This window comes from Hoplias malabaricus, chromosome 5 (assembly GCF_029633855.1).
Source record: "Hoplias malabaricus isolate fHopMal1 chromosome 5, fHopMal1.hap1, whole genome shotgun sequence".
Lineage (NCBI taxonomy): Eukaryota > Metazoa > Chordata > Actinopteri > Characiformes > Erythrinidae > Hoplias > Hoplias malabaricus.
Genome location: NC_089804.1, coordinates 47372159 through 47390464, shown reverse-complemented (window position 1 = coordinate 47390464; position 18306 = coordinate 47372159). Strand labels below are relative to the sequence as shown.

General features: G+C 39.0%; 1 protein-coding gene across 1 annotated transcript in view; it reads right to left on the bottom strand.

The window, feature by feature from the left end:
- The window catches only part of camkvl (CaM kinase-like vesicle-associated, like), a 38775-nt gene extending 22958 nt beyond the window's left edge, over positions 1 to 15817 (bottom strand). Inside the window, exon 1 of the mRNA XM_066670848.1 lies at positions 15672 to 15817. The gene's annotated coding sequence lies outside the window, so the exon portion shown is untranslated. The remainder of the gene's footprint in view (positions 1 to 15671) is intronic.
- Between the last annotated feature and the right edge of the window lie 2489 nt (positions 15818 to 18306).

Below are 18306 nucleotides of genomic sequence, written 5' to 3'. Positions count from 1 at the left end.
CCTCTCTCCAGTTCTCACACTTCTATTGCTTTCAAATAGTGCGTTATCAGTCTCGCTTTCTCTCTTTTTTCACTCACTCTCTCTTTCTGTACTGTAGGGCCTGCCTGACACTGTACTGGGGTAATTAGCTGTGGCTGGAATAGAACTATGAAATATTTAGGACATTCCAATGGGAATAAACTTGAAAAGGGAATCTAGTTGGCCTTCTGAAAATGTGTCATGCAGGCATATATAAAGATCTAACATAAATACATATAGATTACAGTAATCCATGAGAGGCAGTGCAAATTAATGCATACTACGGTGGGACTGCATTAAACCCTAGCTCTCAGAGGAACATATTTACACCCTTACATTAATTCTGTATAATTTGCTATGCCAAAGTAGTTAATAAAATATTTATAGTAGTTTCCAAATTATTCATAATAGTCACATAAAAATCCCCCCACGGTCCAACCCCCCCCCCCCCCCCCCCCCACACACACACACATTGGTAGGTGAATTGGCAACTTAAATGTGTGAGTGTGTAAGTGAAAGCGTGAGTGTGTGTCACCCTGTGAAGGACTGGTGCCCCCTCCAGTGTGTGTTCCTGCCTTGTGCCCAGTGATTCCGGGTGGGCTCCGGATCCACTACGACACTAAACTGGATGAGCGGTTACAGAAAATAAATGAGTCACCTAAAATTCATTGTGGACCATGAATAAGAAGTATTAAGGGGTTTAACATTGGTTCAACCTACAACCTTATGATTATTTGGAAACTGTATATTTGATAAAATAACTTCTGGCTCATACTCTGGAAATAGTCTACAGATCCTGTCAATCAAGTTACATTCAAGCCATAACTGATATGACCAATCTACACTACCATTTCCAGAGGTCACCTGTGTTTGGACATGCAGTATGGAAGCTAGAATTGCACAAGAACAATTAAGAGCAAGAGGCAAGTAACATCAATACCGCAAAGCTTAGAAGCTTCAGAGATATTTATGACTCTCTAGAGGGAGGATTGGTGGGAGAACTGCTGCAAAGGCATCGACTTCTTATGTTAAAAAACAGGGAGGATCATGAGAAAGTTAGCTGCGAGAGAAAGAGATAGAGGGGGAAATAAAAGCAGAAGTGAGGAAAGAAAAGTGTGAAATATTCAGCTGTGAAATCCTCTCCCAGGAGGAGAGAAAGAGCTAATGATTGAAGTGGAGATAATGGTGGTCGAGTCACAGCAACCCTCAGCGTCATTTATCCTCTTTTTTGCCTACAGAAGAGCATTAACCTCAACACAGGCCATTTCCCACGCTCTTATAAAAGCTGCATAACACACTCATTACCCGTACATGTACAATATGAACACTGACGTGAAGACATAGCTCAACATGATGTAGTGTTAAACAGCACACATAGGGTTCTGCTGTAAACTATTTGATATATCATACTTCTTTGTGTGAAGTCAAACATTCAGATGATCTAGAGTGTTTTTCAAGCATGTTAAAGAGAACATCGATCAATACAAATTGTACTAGGACCTTAAACACTTTCTCTAACTCTTAAGATAATATTAATTCTAGATCACTAGGAAACCTAGGCCCTGGTTAGTCCGTATTCCCACTTTAGAATTCACCGTTACAAGTTCAAACAAAGGATCAAACAAAGAAAATTCAAAGCGCTGTTCTACCCTCATTTGAATCTCGAAACCTGGGTTTCAAATGTGACCTGAAGTTACCTAAACTGATCACACACATACACAAGGGATGTGAGCACACACACACACACACACATCAGGAGCAACCGGCAGCCATCCCCAGTGCCCTGGGAGCCATTGAGGGTCAGGTGCCATGCTCAAGGGCACCTCATCCATGGATTGAGGGAAGAGGACAGCGCTGTTCTATCATTCCCTTCGCCCCCAATTTTCCTGGAGGTCATGGGGATCGAATTAGATACCTGCCGGTTCAAACCCCACTTCTATCAAAATTAGGCCATGGTTTCAGTGGAAACCTAGTAGATATTAAGAGGTTTTACTATAATTTGAAAATATATTTTTTTTGTAAAGAATTCATCTTCTTCATGTGGAAAGAAAAAAAACTACATCCATCCACAGTTTTAGTAATCATTGACATTGAAAGACAAACATAACTGCAATTATGAATCTGTCTATACAAAATGTAAATGTACTAGCTATAAAATCATAAAAAATGTCTGCGCTAGCTTAAAGTTTCAGTTGATGAACAGTGGGTGTGGTGAGAGGGAGAGGTGAAACATGATATTATTGTTTAATGATATTCCCATGTGTGCTGTTGCCTGTTTTAGAGGCAGGCAAATATCACTAATATCATCTAATATCATATTTTAATGGAATATTGTATGACTCATCAGCCACATGAAGTAACAAGGTTAAAAAGGGTACATTTTGATTTCAGACTGACCTTAAATAATTATATAATCTTGTTCAAAGAGTAGAGCAAACCTGAAGCAACAAGGAATGACTTCTGAGGATTGAAGAAACAGCTGATTGGCTGTCAATCCATATATATGCAAGCCGCACATGGCTGAAAGTCAGTGTGAAGTAATGTGTAAGGGAAGGAACACATGCAGACTGCCAAGTGACAGCCTAGGGCACAGAACAGCCAAAGTCCCCTCTGTCGTCACTGGACAGTGCCCATCTGGAAGCTTTGGCTGCATCCTCGCACTATAAACTGTCACCGAGCTGGAGCTGACGCTGTCATGTTACAGTGAAGAACACAAGAGGCGTGTGAATAAGTATGCAGTATCTCACTGGTTCTTTCATGGACAGCAGCATGCTGTTTACAGTGATACTGAGCAGAGTACTCAGGGGTGAGGTTTTTGGAGGTTTAAGTAGGTGGATTACCTAAAACCAGGTCAGGAAAAGGCATGGCAGACTCTGCTCTCGTTCCCTCACATTCTATTCATTTGACACTTCCATAATCTGTTGCATAATACCCCTCCTATTCCTTTCCAAGTTATTCCACTGCGATTCCAGTCTATCGTCTCAGCCGCCCTCCTATCTAGAACATCAGCTTAGACATGAAAGGTCTGGTTATTTAAAGAAAGTTCACAAAGAGACATCATGTACAAGTGTGAGTGTTGTTACAGAAAAAGGAGTTGTGCTCACACAAAGATGACTGTAGGACAAAATTACTATGTGTTAAGTATCTGTGAGTATATATCTCTATGTCACAACAGTTGACATAACAATTACACTTGGGTTAATGCTCATGCCCTTCTGGTGCACTAGATGGAAAGCTATTATTTGAAAACACAGAACACAGGCATAAAGAGAGAGAGAGCGAGAGAGCTAGATAAAAGCATGATATGAGAGTGGAGACAAGAGGCTGGAGGATGATGGAGGGCTGTGGGGGGCAGGCAACAACATGAGTCAGATACTGAAAACAGTCTTACAATAAGAGACATGTTTGACCAGGCACCGTTATATTAAAATCATCAATCACTCTCCAGTAGGTGAAAATGCACACAGAATGGAAACAGCTGAAATGTGGTGAAACAATTCTAGTGTGAAGACCAGTTAAATAAGTGTCAAATATAAGCGATCAAATTAAAGTTTAAGCTTCCCCTTGTAATAATTTATTATGATAAACAGCTTAAACGTGTTCAAAGTTTTTTCAAAGTATGTTTAATATTCTGTTAATGCTGAAAATGTGTACATTCATATAGAACAGTTCAAAGCTTTTCTCTGTGTAATGCGAAAAAAACGCAGATTTGAACGTGATTTGTATCTGACATTCTACCACTAAGTGTCGCAGTAGACCACCACCATCTTAGACCAAAACATTAATTAATTCAATGTCTGTAATTGCTTATCCAATTCAGAATCGAACTAGAGCCTACCCTGAATCATGGTGCGCAAGACAGGAAAACACCCTGAAGGGGCGCCAGTCCTTCGCCTTCGCAGGGTGACACACACTCAGATATTCACTCATACACTAACACATATGGACACTTTTAAGTATCCAATCAACCTACCAACGTGTTTTTTTTTTTTTTGGACCATGGGAGGAAACCGGAACACCCGGAGGAAATCCACACAGACAAACAAACTCCTTACAAACAGTCACCCAGAGTGGGGCTTGAATACACAACCTCCGGAGCTATATCTGTGTGATAGTGGCACTACCAGTAGCACAACCATTTCATATATATGACCTTTAATGTGTAAATCTGGTTTAAGAATAGTGTACAATTTCTCTCATATTACTCTGTGATTTTATGAAAAATTAAACATAAACACAGCTAGTGCAAATGCCTCTAACAGACTGTTGTAATGCACTGTTAAAATCTGTTACTTTAGGAGCAGACTCACACTACACAATCACATCATTCTACCAACTATAATAAATCTAAAGACAGGCTTACAAGCCACAGAATACCATTTAAAATTATATGTAAATGATGCTCTTCTGAGAGGCGCTTGATTTCGGCAACTGAAGCTGATTCATCAACTGCACTTAAATCTCTGCTTGTTTCCACATCGTACCAAGATTTAATGAATCAGATGATGAAATGTTCACGTCATAGGGTGCAGTGAGTTCTGTGAGCATTAAATGACTGAGCAGTATCCAATAATTCTGGAATAGCCTTTTTTTGATTAAAAACTAAACATCTAACCACACACCCTCATTTGCCTAATGTTATTTACACCCATCAACCATAACATTCTAACCACCTCCTTGTTTTTACACTCACAGTCCATCCACTCAGCTCCACTGTCCAAAGGAGCAGTTTGTAGTTCTATAGTTTAGATTGGAGTCTATCTGTTGCTTTGCATATATTTTTTGTGCCCCTTCACCCTGTTCTTCAATGGTCAGGACCCCCACAGGGCAGGTATAATTTGGGTGGTGGATCATTCTCAGTGCTGCAGTGACACTGAAGTGGTGGTGGTGTGTTAGTGTGTGTTGCGCTGGTACAAGTGTATCAGATACAGCAATGTTTAGTGTTCAGTTTTTCCACACTGTGTTCATTCACTGTCCACTCTGTTAGACATGCCCACCTTAATGGTCCACCTTGTAGAGGTAAAGTCAGAGACAGTAGCTCATCTGTTGCTGCACAGTTTGGGTTGGTCATCCTTTAGTCTTTCATCAGTGGAGACAGGTATCCATGCTGTAGGCTGGATATTTTTGGTTGGTGGACTATTCTCAGTTCAGCAGTGACACTGAGGGATTTAAAAACACAAGCAGCCATGCTGTGTCTGATTCATTTATACTAGCACAGCACACACTAGCACAACACCACCATATCAGTGTCACTGCAGTGCTGAGAATGATCCAACGGCAAAATCATACCTTTCATGTGGGGTCCTGACCATTGAAGAACAAGGTCGTAGGAGGTTCACAATTTATGCAAATCACTAGATGGACTACTGTCTGTAATTGTAGAACTACAAAATGCTCCTGTATGGTCAGTTTAGCTGGAAGAATGGACTGTAAATGTAGAAACAAGGAGGTGCTTTTCATGTTATGGTTGATCGGTGTAGGCTGAATGCTAATAAACCTTCAAGAATCCATTCTAAAAACTTACCAGAAGAGCAGACGCTATTGCAGCAAAGAGGAACCATACCCCCTTGAATAACCCAAGTCTGAGAAATTTTGAATTAGCAGGTGTCCACGAGCGTTTGGCCATATTGTGTACCAGTAATGGCCTGCAGGTGTGAATGAATTCTGCAGACGGTGCAGATTTACATCTGCAGGTATGCTAAATGAGCAAGCGGAAGACGTGAAATGAACAGCAAGAGGGGCCAAGAGCGCTTGAGATAGAAGCTGGCAAAGGATGAAAGGAATAAAACTCACTGTTAACGTGAGGGATCAATGGATGATCTGTTTTTCCATCTGCATTCTTTCTTATTTACCACTCTATCCCTCTCTCTGCATCTATCCTAAAATACAGGGGAGCTGCAGGATGAAGAGCCCTCATCATTAATTCATGCTCTTCTCCTCTTGGCCATGTATTTACTTCACTATGTATCCAATGGCAAGCTTCAAAAAGAAAATGCACAAAATATGCCCGTTGTTATTATGGTGTGGAAAAGGCCTTACCTTCTCTCTCTCTCTCTCTCTCTCTCTCTCTCTCACTCTCTTTCTCTCTCTCTCTCTCTCTCTCTCTCTCTCTCTCTCTCTCTCTGACTCTTCCCTCTCTCACTGCTTTGTTCTGTGGAAAAGTGAAGACAGTTCAGCATTTTCACACACGATCAAACAAAACAAGGCTGACAAAAGGCAGCTAAGTTAGAACGTTAGCTCACTTGCGCTCCTCTGATCAGTTCCTTTTAGCTAAATTACATAAAATTATGTCCTTTGATTACTTAAAGTAATTAGAGATAGACAGGGAGAGAAAGACATTTATCTGTGTGTGTGTGTGTGTGTGTGTGTGTGTGTGTGTGTGTGTGAAAGAGAGAGAGAGAGAGAGAGAGAGAGAGAGAGAGAGAGAGAGAGGGAGAGAGAGATACAGAGAGAGAGAGAGAGAGAGAGAGAGAGAGATCAAATATGTGTGTTTAGTTGGTGGAGTAAGTCTTCATGGTCCTTGCAGTGCTTCGGTCTTTCATGTGTTGACAATTACACAGTAATTGCCACTTAGTTCCTGTTAAGGAGGCTATCTTCACAGTAGCCCTAAAGGCCTGGACTTATGGGGAGCGTTTTTAGAAGGCAGTAGAAGATGAGTCCAGCAACTGTTATCTACCTCTTGAGTAAGCTACAGTCTGTAATGGTCTAAAGTGGGTTATTAAGCTCTGATTGGTTCTCTTTATGAGTGAAAATTATAAGGGCCCTACACAGCCTCACATTAGCTCAGTGGATCTATAATCGCTAACATAATGTTGTTCTGTTTGTAGGCCTTGGAGAGGGTTCACAGAGAGGCTGAGGGAAATTGTCTCAGCTAGGCGTGTAGGTGAATACACTCCACAGAAATAAAGAACAATATCTAATAAGACTAGAGCTGTCATGATTACTCTCAGATAACTGATTGCTGAATTTGAAAAAACTATCAAATTATCAAAAGTATATTAATTTTCTGTAGCCGTTGTAAGCCGGAATCACTTGTTACAAGGAAGGAACACACCCTGGAAATAACACCAGTCCATCACAGGGAATGATACACTCACACATTTACTCTCACACTCACATGTGGACACTTATGCCTGGCCAAGCCACCCACAAGAAACCCACACAAACATGGGAGAACACACCGAACTACTCACAAACAGTGACCCAAGGCAGGGTTTGAACCCACAACCAAAAGGCTTTCAACTCCCATGAATTTAAGACTAGGGCTGTTATGATTATTCCATTATATTCATTCATTCATTCATTATCTGTAACCGCTTATCCAGTTCAGGGTTGCCGTGGGTCTAGAACCTACCTGGAATCATTGGGTGCAAGGCGGGAATACAACCTGTAGGGGGCGCCAGTCCTTCACATGGCAACACAGACACACACACATTCACTCACACCTACGGACACTTTTGAGTCGCCAATCCACCTACCAACGTGTGTTTTTGGACTGTGGGAGGAAACAGGAGCACCCGGAGGAAACCCACGCGGACACAGGGAGAACACACCAACTCCTCACAGACAGTCACCCGGAGCAGGAATCGAACCCACAACCTCCAGGCCCCTGGAGCTGTGTGACACTACCTGCTGCGCCACCATGCCGCCCCGATTATATTTCATTATTCAAAAAACAACAATTAATAAACAATTAATACTTACATTCTCAATAAATTATCTTGGGGATTAGTTCATATCTTCGTTCATCAGTTCCCTGTTTTTTTTAGTTTGTATTTGGTAGTCTTAATACTCTCCATAACGGGGAGCTATTAGCAAAATATAAAATAGTTTTTAACTGAAAGAAAGTGCTTAAGATAACTCCCTCAAGAGACCCTTTTGTTGTTCTACAGATATAGAGAAAGAGATATTTTTTGGAAAACATTACATATTGAAAGATATTTTGTAATAATTCAAAATTATTTTAGCGATGTGATTTTATATCCTTTTTCTTAAATTAACTACTGCTAATTTGTGGTAGCTGGGGTAGATTCCATTACTAAAACCATGTCCTTATTTGACATGAAACTGCACCATTTTAACACAGAAAGTATTAGTAATTTTAGTAAGTAGTCAATTTTTTCTCATCAATTTATTCATCTCTGTTCCCACCAATCTCACATAATCCCATCCACCTAGAAAGGTGAAGACAACTACTGCTCGTTTTCAAACTGAAGCTAACACAATGCACTGGACAGCTCTGTGCAGAAAAGTGAAGTGAAAAAAGACAAAAAAGACAGAGAAGTGATTTCTCAGTGTAATGTAAACATGGTTTTCCAGATTCTATTGTGTTTGCTTTCATTTTAAAATGTGTTTTTGTGTTTCTAAATTTTCCTTAATCAGAATATACTCCACTACCAGGATGATTAATAGTAACAGCCCTAACCAAGATGCTCTCTTGTCTTAAGCAGCTAAACCCTTCCTTTTCTCTCCTCCTCACAAGCACTCTCATGAGCAGAGCAGAGGTGTGGCCTAAGGCTTGCTGTTACATAAGTCTAACAGCCAGGTGTTTTGTTTGTTTGTGTGTGTATGCGTGCATGTGTGTGTGTATGTGAACGCCACAGTTCACTTTGCTAGCACCACTGCTACCTGCACATCTCCAACCTCTGTCTCTGCAGGCCAGTAAAGCAGAGTGTGAAACAGTCATTATTCCTCCTAATAACAGTCTTTGTATATGAACTGTGCCGCTTATGGGGATAATACTGCTCCTAGAGTCTTTTATGAACCTCATTTCATTTGTCATTAACGGGGTGAGCCTGATGAGGAGAGACAAATGTGTCAACGAAGATGGTTCATTCCGTGCAGGCTGATTTATGATTAATAACTGCTAACGTCATTAGGGCTTAAGCTGTAAACAGTGCATTTGAAACTTATGAGCTAAATATTTGACGAGAGATTTTTTGGAGCCTACTGTTCTGCGATACAAATATCCATATTCTCATTTTCCACTTCTGGATCTGTGGGTGGTGTGCTGTGTGTAGGCTTAGGCAGAATACGGCCTCTCGAAAGGTGATGTCTATATCTAGTCTGTGCATCAGATGTGGCCTACAGAACTTTCAGCATGGTGTCATTGCGGTTACAAATGTAACTGAACCCACATAAATCCTACAGGTTACTTAAACTTAAGCACACCTCCAAAAGTAAATAAATAAATAAATAAAAAAGCAAAAGGAATGTTTGTATCAAAAACCGATATGAACCACATCTGCATTTTATGCTGAGATAACATAGTTCATAAATACAGACTCTGATCCCATCTAACTGAATGGAAATCTGTGGCATAATTAAATAAATAAGACATGATAAAACATGTCTATCTGCATCATTTAGTGACTCTGGAAAAGCTGCGACAGTGAGATTAGTGAGATCCTTCCAGAATTGAATAACCAATTAATTGGCATCCTCCAAAAGGTGAAAACAATGTTCTCTATCACCATGCAAATTAGTATCAACATGTTTATAAATAACTTGCTGCATATAGCCAATCGACTTCCTCCATGAGTCATTGCTTACCGGGATTTAGCTTTATGTTTCAAACCTAATGATACCATGATATCTGAGAAAGCATGACCTGAAATTGCAATACAAACAAAATACTTAATTATCCATACCCACCTACAAAGTTAAAAAACCTGCAACTGCTGGAGTGTATTGAATGGTGTGACAGATTCGTAGAAAAGACCTGATTTGGCCGAATTAAGCCTAGGTTTAGGAAACAGGATTAAATATTTAAATTTTGAAATTCCATGACATCTTTCAGAATGGAAGCTGGACATGAAAAAAAATTGGGATCAAATCTGACATTGTAATGTGTTACGTTCAGCACAGAGCTGTGGTTTCAGTGGGAAGCATGAACCTGCCTTTTTTCATCCATATTTTCATCATCAAAACACCATTGACTAAATTTAATGCTATGAATCCATGTCCATTTCCTCTCCCCTAATGACACAAATGGCATGCAAATCCCACATGACCTTTTCTTTGTTTGTTTGCATTTCTCCTAATCTACCTTATGCTGTGTGTGGCCTCATGTGCTTCATAATTCCTAAATGATGGCTAGTGCAGCGATTAACCTCAGGGGGTTGGTAAAAGCCTGCAGGCCCAAGTGGAAGAATGCTGGGAAATCCTGCTTGGTGCTGAGTTGAGATGTGCAGAGGTGATGTGTGAGAGTTCAGCTGAGATCACAGCTCACCTGTGGGTACATCTCTCACCCTCAGAAACACCTCTCAGTCTGCTTGAAGTGTGAAGAGAGCCATTTTCCCATCAAGCTTTGCTGCCACATTCAGTATTATGTGTTGGGCAGCTAAACTCCATAGATAATAAATCTAGAAGCTTCCCATAAAATGCAAAAATGGAAACAGCAACTTATTCACAAGCTCTAATGCTTTTTTGCCCCAAAATTCCTGACAGATATTAGATTTGCATCTCAGTGGACCTGTAAAATGGCAGTAATGTACCTGTAGCTTTTTAAAATGCATTTTATTTACAGTGCTCAAACTACAGTTCACATTTCCAACACATTGCTGTAATCTAAACACACAGTATTTGATTTACAGTAGCATTGCTCATATCGCAAATATAATTCTCATAAATAATACAATATTTTCTTATAAAATATCTACTGCAAATAATGTAGTAATCACAAAGCCCAGGGAATTCTTACATATGTTTCACTTTCAGCTAATTCACTACAGCCATTTAATACAAATAATGCCATCCTATATTATTATATTTTACAAAGTATGTCTTATTCAATAGATATACAATGAGCGATCAAAGGAATGTACAAGGATTCAGGCACTTTTTTTGTAAATACTTCGTATATAACCACTTCAAATCTCCACACATGCAACAACACTGGAACAGAAAAGGCTACAGTGCCAACACCCATGTCAGTATATGGAAATATTATGGAGCTACAACTAATGTCCCTGGACAGGTGCATTTTTCAAGATTACACAACACACGCTCAAACTCACAGACTATAATATGGAAAGAAAGAAAGACGACAGCAGTTGCTCGAATAGAGTTATAGAAATCCCGGTTATCAAAGTACAGATATCTTCTTGTGAAACTCAGAGACATCAGAACTCGTTTGGGGCAATGTACTCTGATCAGAAAAAAAAAACACTTTAGTAATAATTCAGCTCATTATGTTTTGAGAAAGAAATGTTGTCTGAAACCAAGAAGATCTTAAGTAAACATACCAATATTAATAACGTGCTTTATTCAGATGTTTATCCTGACCTGTATCTCAGAGAATAATCTATTAGAAGAAACTATAGGTTACTACTTGATTTTTTAACTGTACAATTACAGTAACATTTAGTGTGCTTAAATAATAATAATAATAATAATAATAATAATAATAATAATAATAATAATAATGTAATGTAAAACAACCTCAGTTTTGAAAAATATTTCATTCTGTTCCTCTTTGCAGTATGAAACTCATCAACAGAGCAATAAAATCTATAATATATAAAATGGACACTGTACTATAGCAGTACGACTGTGAAACCTTTACAGTCACAAGGTTACAGGTCTGCATTCCTTCCATGTTTTATCAAAGGCACATGATGAAAGCCCAGAGTAATGTGAAATGCAGGCATTGGTGTTATAATGATGGATGTATGGATGATAGAATAAATTATGACATTCATGGTTCCAGTCCTGTCAGTGCACCATTAGTAAAGAAATTCAATTCCCAGTTTTAATAACAGTACATTTTAAAAATGCAGCAATGAACTGGCTGATATGTGTGTTAATAAATTCAAAACTAAATATAAATGCTTAATTAATGACAAATTTGTGTCATTATGTTTGGTCTATTACCTTCATATGGGTGAACACAATGTTCTCATTAGTCAAACTGGCCTTTTTAGGGCTGTGAAGCAATTAGTGCAGTATTAAGAATGCTGTAGGTAAGTACAAATGAAGATGGATACAGAGTGCATAATTACCTTGTTCTTTTTAATAAGACATGGGACTTCCATAATACAGTGGTAAAACAAACCATAATGTATTCAAAAACTGCACCAAGTACCTGCGAGAAAACATTCAGTGCAATGCTTTGGCTGTTCAAATGAATAATTAAATCAAAGTACAACTCACAATGCCCATGATTTTGGTAATCAAGTGTAACATTTCACTCAGTTGGGTTCGGCTCTCAAATTCTGGCAAACCGTTTAGTTTATATCTTGGTTCAAATCCGAAAAACTGAAGCTAATTTAAACATCATTCATTTTTAGTATTTTAATTATTTTAAAAATGATCATAATGAGTATTGCTGTTTTTATATTTAAATATATAAAGCTTAAGTTTAGTGCAAGATTTGCCAAACACAAACCAAGATTTTATAATATAATTAAATATCATATTTAAAAAAATACAATGTAATGAAAGATTCCTTCAAAGATCCCTTTTCTATAAAATTTTTTTCAAATCATGTAAAAACAGGTCATCTATATAGTAGCAATAATAACATTTATTCATTCATTATCTGTAATCGCTTATCCAGATCAGGGTCGCTGTCGTCAATCCACCTACCAACGTGTGTTTTTGGACTGTGGGAGGAAACCCACGTGGACACAAGGAGAACACACCAAACTCCTCACAGATCGGAGCAGGACTTGAACCCACAACTTCCAGAACCCTGGAGCTGTGTGACACTACCTGCTGCACCACCGTAATACCCACAATAATGACAATACTTTTTAATATATCTGTCAGATTTGTTGCTGTTTAAAATGCTAGCATGTGGACAGTATCATTAATAGCTTTATCTAAGGGCGTTTTCACACTTGTAGATTGTTTGCTCTGGTCCAAATCAGCTTAGAAGTTTGTAATCTTGGAGTATTTTCCCCTTGTTTAAGTTTTAACACAGGGATATACATCACCGCACCCCAGGGTAGAATGTTCTCGTCAGCGATCTTTCAGGTCTGACTGGAGCGGAAGTCAAAAAGTAAACACAAAAATGGTCCTGTGTTCTGTTCGTTTCTGTATTTTTTTTACTCAGATTAGCTGGTAAACTCCAAATTCTATATTTACCTCCATTGCTGCATCCAATTAGCATAGCACCTCTGGCCGTTTACCCCTGATCTGCTGTCTACACCTGACAGGTCTTTCGGATCAAAATCAGATTACATTCTCATCAGAATCAAGCCGCACCATAGAGTTCAGACTTCTTCTCAAATGGTTGCTTTGGTCCACATCCGAGTGTGATTACTTCATTCACACATGCCCAAACTAACTGCACCAAATTTGAAAATGTACCAGAGTTTGATTTGGGCTGGCCAAAAAAGTGCAGGTGTTGCTAATCCTCTTGAGTGCTGCAGCAGACTCATTGTTGGTCATTGGGAAAATCAACCGGTTTGTTGACTATTGATGCCACAGCCATTTGAGGCAAGTGGTCCACATCTGGCCTCACTCTCTCTGGGTGGGGAGTATGGCCCTCTTCCCGACAATCAGCATCATGCTAGCCAACACGGCTTGCTATCAGCTGAAATAATATATCCGGGCAATTAGCATTCTCCTGTGAGCATGCTCAGCTGTCCAGGGACTTTGTGTTAGCGGCAGTCTGGAAGAGGCAGAGGCTGGCTTCACATGTCTCGGAGGAAGCATGTGTTTTTCTCACCCTCCCACATTGGTAACATGGTGTGACTGGGGGAGTCTTAGCTAGCTAACACTCCTCCTTAGCTGGCAATGACTAAATTGGGGAGGGAAAAAAAGCTGTGTCTGTTTAAACCAATATTAGATGTGTGCTATGTTTAGCCTGTGTACTCTGTAATTTATCACAGAAAAGTGCCATTGTGAGTGAGATTTTGGTTTAATTCCAGAGCTATTATATCACAAATGGAAATTTACTAGGGTGTGAGCATAAACAATTACATTAGATCCAGTTCTGAGGGATCACAGTCAGTATTCTCATTCTATGTGAAATAGTGGTTGGATGAAGAATCCTAACAACACAGGACCTTACAGATATGCTGGATCATGAAGTGAGGTATGGACTGGTGTTTTATCTGATTTCTATAAAATATCTAATATCCACAATGCCTTGAAACATTTTCATGAAGCATTTTGTCACAGGTTCCAATTGCAATATCACAATATCACAAAGAACTGTTATGTCCCAGTAAACATATTTAAAAGTGATCTCGCAGAAGTATCCGCCTATAATGGAGTAGCAGAAAACTATTTCACAAACCACCATATAGATACTGACACAAAAACCTTCACAACATTCCTCACTGTTAGCAGTCATCAACACTACACAGACAGTCCAGACTTATTCAGTTTATTCAGTTTATCTCAGTTTCATTACCCTAATGTGCAAAATGATACATAATTATTTCTCAGCTGAAATTCTTAAATATATCACCTATTATCACACATTTATGGTCAGTTTTTGATTCTAATAGGTGGAGTGTCATGGTGTTGAGGGCATCACCTCATCTTTCAAATAACAGCAGGTAAACCAGGAAAGAGTTACTGGGGGAAGGATTTTCTTTTTTCCTTTCTTTGTTTTTTATTGGAACACATATTATCCCACTTACGTCACTTTGGCCAAGCGTTTCAGTCTCAGTGCCATAAAATCACTTCTACAGAGTCAAAAAATAAATAAATAAATAAATAATAAAATTTAAAATCCCTTGTCCTCTGTTACGAGGGCATCATGTGTGTTTGAGTAGAGGACAGATTACATTCTCCCACACACTGCTCACATAGATCTATTTTTTAAATCCATTAATTTCCATCATCCAACATTTCCCCTCTTTATTCCTTTCTCTATTTCTCTCTAACATAATAAATCTACTGGAATTGAAAAAAAAAACATGTAAAATATGCCATAACTTTGCACAGGCCACTTTTTTTATTAATTCACAACATGTTACTTTTTGTTCTACAGAGAATGTGCACTATTATTCCAGTACAGGCTAGTACCATGTATTTTTTATACATATAAATAGACATGTGTAAAATCTGTATATATGTAAATGTGCATATTTCCTATTTCACTCTCTATCCCAATGTCCCAAACATAATTTCTTTCATTGATCTTTATTACTACCTCTCTGTCCATCTTTCTGTTTTTTTCTCTGTATTTCTCTCTCCCCCTTTCATCTCTCGCTCTACATAACCATTTCTCTCTCTCTCTCTCTCTCTCTCTCTCTCTCTCTCTCTGCGTGAACTGGCTTTTTAGTGTGATTTCTAACTCTGTGAATACCGCACTGCCAACGCTGCTAACCCATGTACGGGCATATCATCATTCTTGCTTCTTTATTTTTGGTTGTTTTCTTTCTGAACACTCATTAAAGCAATGGACAACTTTCACACAGAACTACGGTCAGAACTCCGTTTAAAGGCAGAGATAATGACCACTGAGCCTGGCTCGCGGGGCTGGCCGCTTACTGCGAGACGGAATGAATACGGAGGATGAGAAACGAGCCTCTCCGTTCACTCCGTGATGCTAATGTTAGTTTCAGTGAAGGCTGCTCTAGTTTAAACGTAAGACTGAGAAAAGCAAAATATCACACACACACACACACACACACACAGAGAGAGAGAGAGAGAGAGAGAGAGAGAGAGAGAGAGAGAGAGAACTTATTTACCTGCAGGTAGTCGAGCTGGAACACACTGAATCACTCAGCCCTCAAAAACAAAAACTTTTCACCGATATTTTAGTATTCCTGCTTCGTCTTCTTCTTATATTCGTCCTTCTCTCTCTTTCTCCCTGTGTGCGTGTGTGTATTCTGTGTTTAGTAGTTTATGGTTTAAGATCTGACAGTTCTGGAGTGGTCGCGCGCCTCTCGCTCGCATTCTGACGCGCCGCCTCCGCCCCGCCCACCAGCAGCACGAGAACAAGAAATCAACGAAAAACCCTTTCATTTCTCTCTCTCTCTCTCTCTCTCTCTCTCTCTCTCTCTCTCTCTCTCTCTCTCTCTCTTCATTTTTCCATTATCTATCTATCTATCTATCTATCTATCTATCTATCTATCTATCTATCTATCTATCTATCTATCTATCTATCTATCTATCTATCCTTTTCCCTGCTCTCCTCATAATGTTTATATTTTCGTCCTTTCTGCAACATCTCTCATTCTCTCTATCTACAAGCCCCATTTTCAGAAAAGTTGGGACAATCTCTAAAAATGCAATTAAAACTGAAATCTGTCATTTCTTAATTCACTTTAACTTTATTTAACATCAAAGGTATCATACAAACATATTACGTATTTTCAATGACAAACTTAATTCTATTTGTTAAATATGAACATATTTGGATTGTGATGCCATAATAGACTCCCAAGAAAGTTGGGATCTGATAATACTAACTGTCAAAGTTTTGCAAGTAAAATATTTGCCCATTCTGAATTGATGCCATACTTCAGCTGCTCAGCAGACTGCAGATACCATTGCCTGATTTTCCTCTTGATGATGGAGACAGATCTGGACTGTAGGCAGACCAGTCAAGCACATGCACTCTGTGTCTATGTAGCCATTCTTATGTAGTGCAAGCAGAATGAGGCAACACTCTGGATGGTCCCTTTCATCATTGGCATGGAACACACAATGTTCATCTTTTTTTAAAAAAACAAGCTGAAACCTAACGCTTTCATCATTTTTCTCAATCACACACATACTCTCTACTCCCTCTCTGTCAAGCTTCTAGTGTTTGTAAAAATTCGAACACTCCAAATAAAACTGAGTTGACTGATTCATTCTGTGTGACGATAAGCACCCATTCTGTAGAGACAATACATTTAAGTATGATATTCTGGGGCAAATTGTGACACATAAGTTATATTACTTTTACATTATGGGAAAAAAACATGAAATATGTAACCAGACCGTGTGTTGGGGGGTGTTGGTGTCTGAAAATATCCACAAGTCAGCATGGGTTTCCTCTGGGTTCACTTGAGCATTTTTTCCACTGGACAGTGTGGTATGGTGCAGTTGTGATCCAAACCCAGGACTATTGACATCCTGTTAGAATTCTTGTGGTCATTTCCTAATGCACAACAGAAACAATGGTAAAATTCACTAATATGTAATCAATAACTACTCTAAGACATTATGAACTATCCCAGCTAAAACCCAACAAAAAGGATTTCCAATTAACATTGGGAGACTGACTACACTGCTGTCTTGCTATTTTATTTAAAAAAAAACCAGGAACTTGGCGGAGAATATTGAGGCTGTTATAGTCACATAGTTTCCAATACTGTTCATGTAAACAGCAAACAGTGAACAGTAGCAATCATAATCATAATCATTAATCATACTGACAAAGGTTTTTGTGACACTGTTTTACAAGTGGAATTACTTTTCAAATAAATGCTGAATAATATTTTTTTACTCCGCAGACTTGAAATCTTGCTGGATCTGCTTCTTTGAACAAATACAATTGGACTTGTACCACAGCACCTTTCTTTTCTAATATTAGTGACTCATGCCTGTGCCTCAGTAACATTAAAAAATGATTGTAGCTAGCTGTTTTTTAAAACGACATTTAACCAATTAGTGATCAGCACTCTTTCCAATCCCCGGCTTAAGTTTCAGCTCTGCTCTCTTGGAACTCAACACAAACAGGAAATCAAATTCAGCTCAGTTAATACACGTTCTGTACAGGTCTTTTGGTAGTGGAAAAAAGGACAAAACATGTGATGACAGATTTGAAACCATACTGAGCCATACCGCGCTGCACAGTGGAAAAATGCCAATAGTGTCTTTGATGCAAAGCATTGAATAAGGCCCCATGTGGTGCAGTCCCTCAATGTGAGGGAACAGTATGTGAGCGAGTGAGTAAGTGAAGGAGTTCTGAAAGCACAGAGTAAGAGAAAGTGGAATGTTCCAGTTTCTAGGTGGGAATATTTCATCCATGCACCAACCATGCACAAAATCACCACTACGCCGAGCAGATTGAGAGTGGACGGGATTAGCGCATGGGATTAAAATGCAACAAACAGCACTGCATTATCTGCACATCAGGAGGAAGGAACATTGGTGTAATCATCCAAGTCTTTCATTTGCAATGCTATCACGGTTTTTCATATGTTGTTAAATGACTACATGATTGCACTTTAAAACCGCAGCCTACAGACACAAATACATAAATAAACTTTATTACTAATAATGTCAAGTGTCATAGGTGATCTAAAAGTCTATTCTATGGAACATCCTCCGTGGAAGCAATTTGTAAATGTGGAAGCAAAAGTGTTTTTAGATCTTTCAGACTTAGTGTTA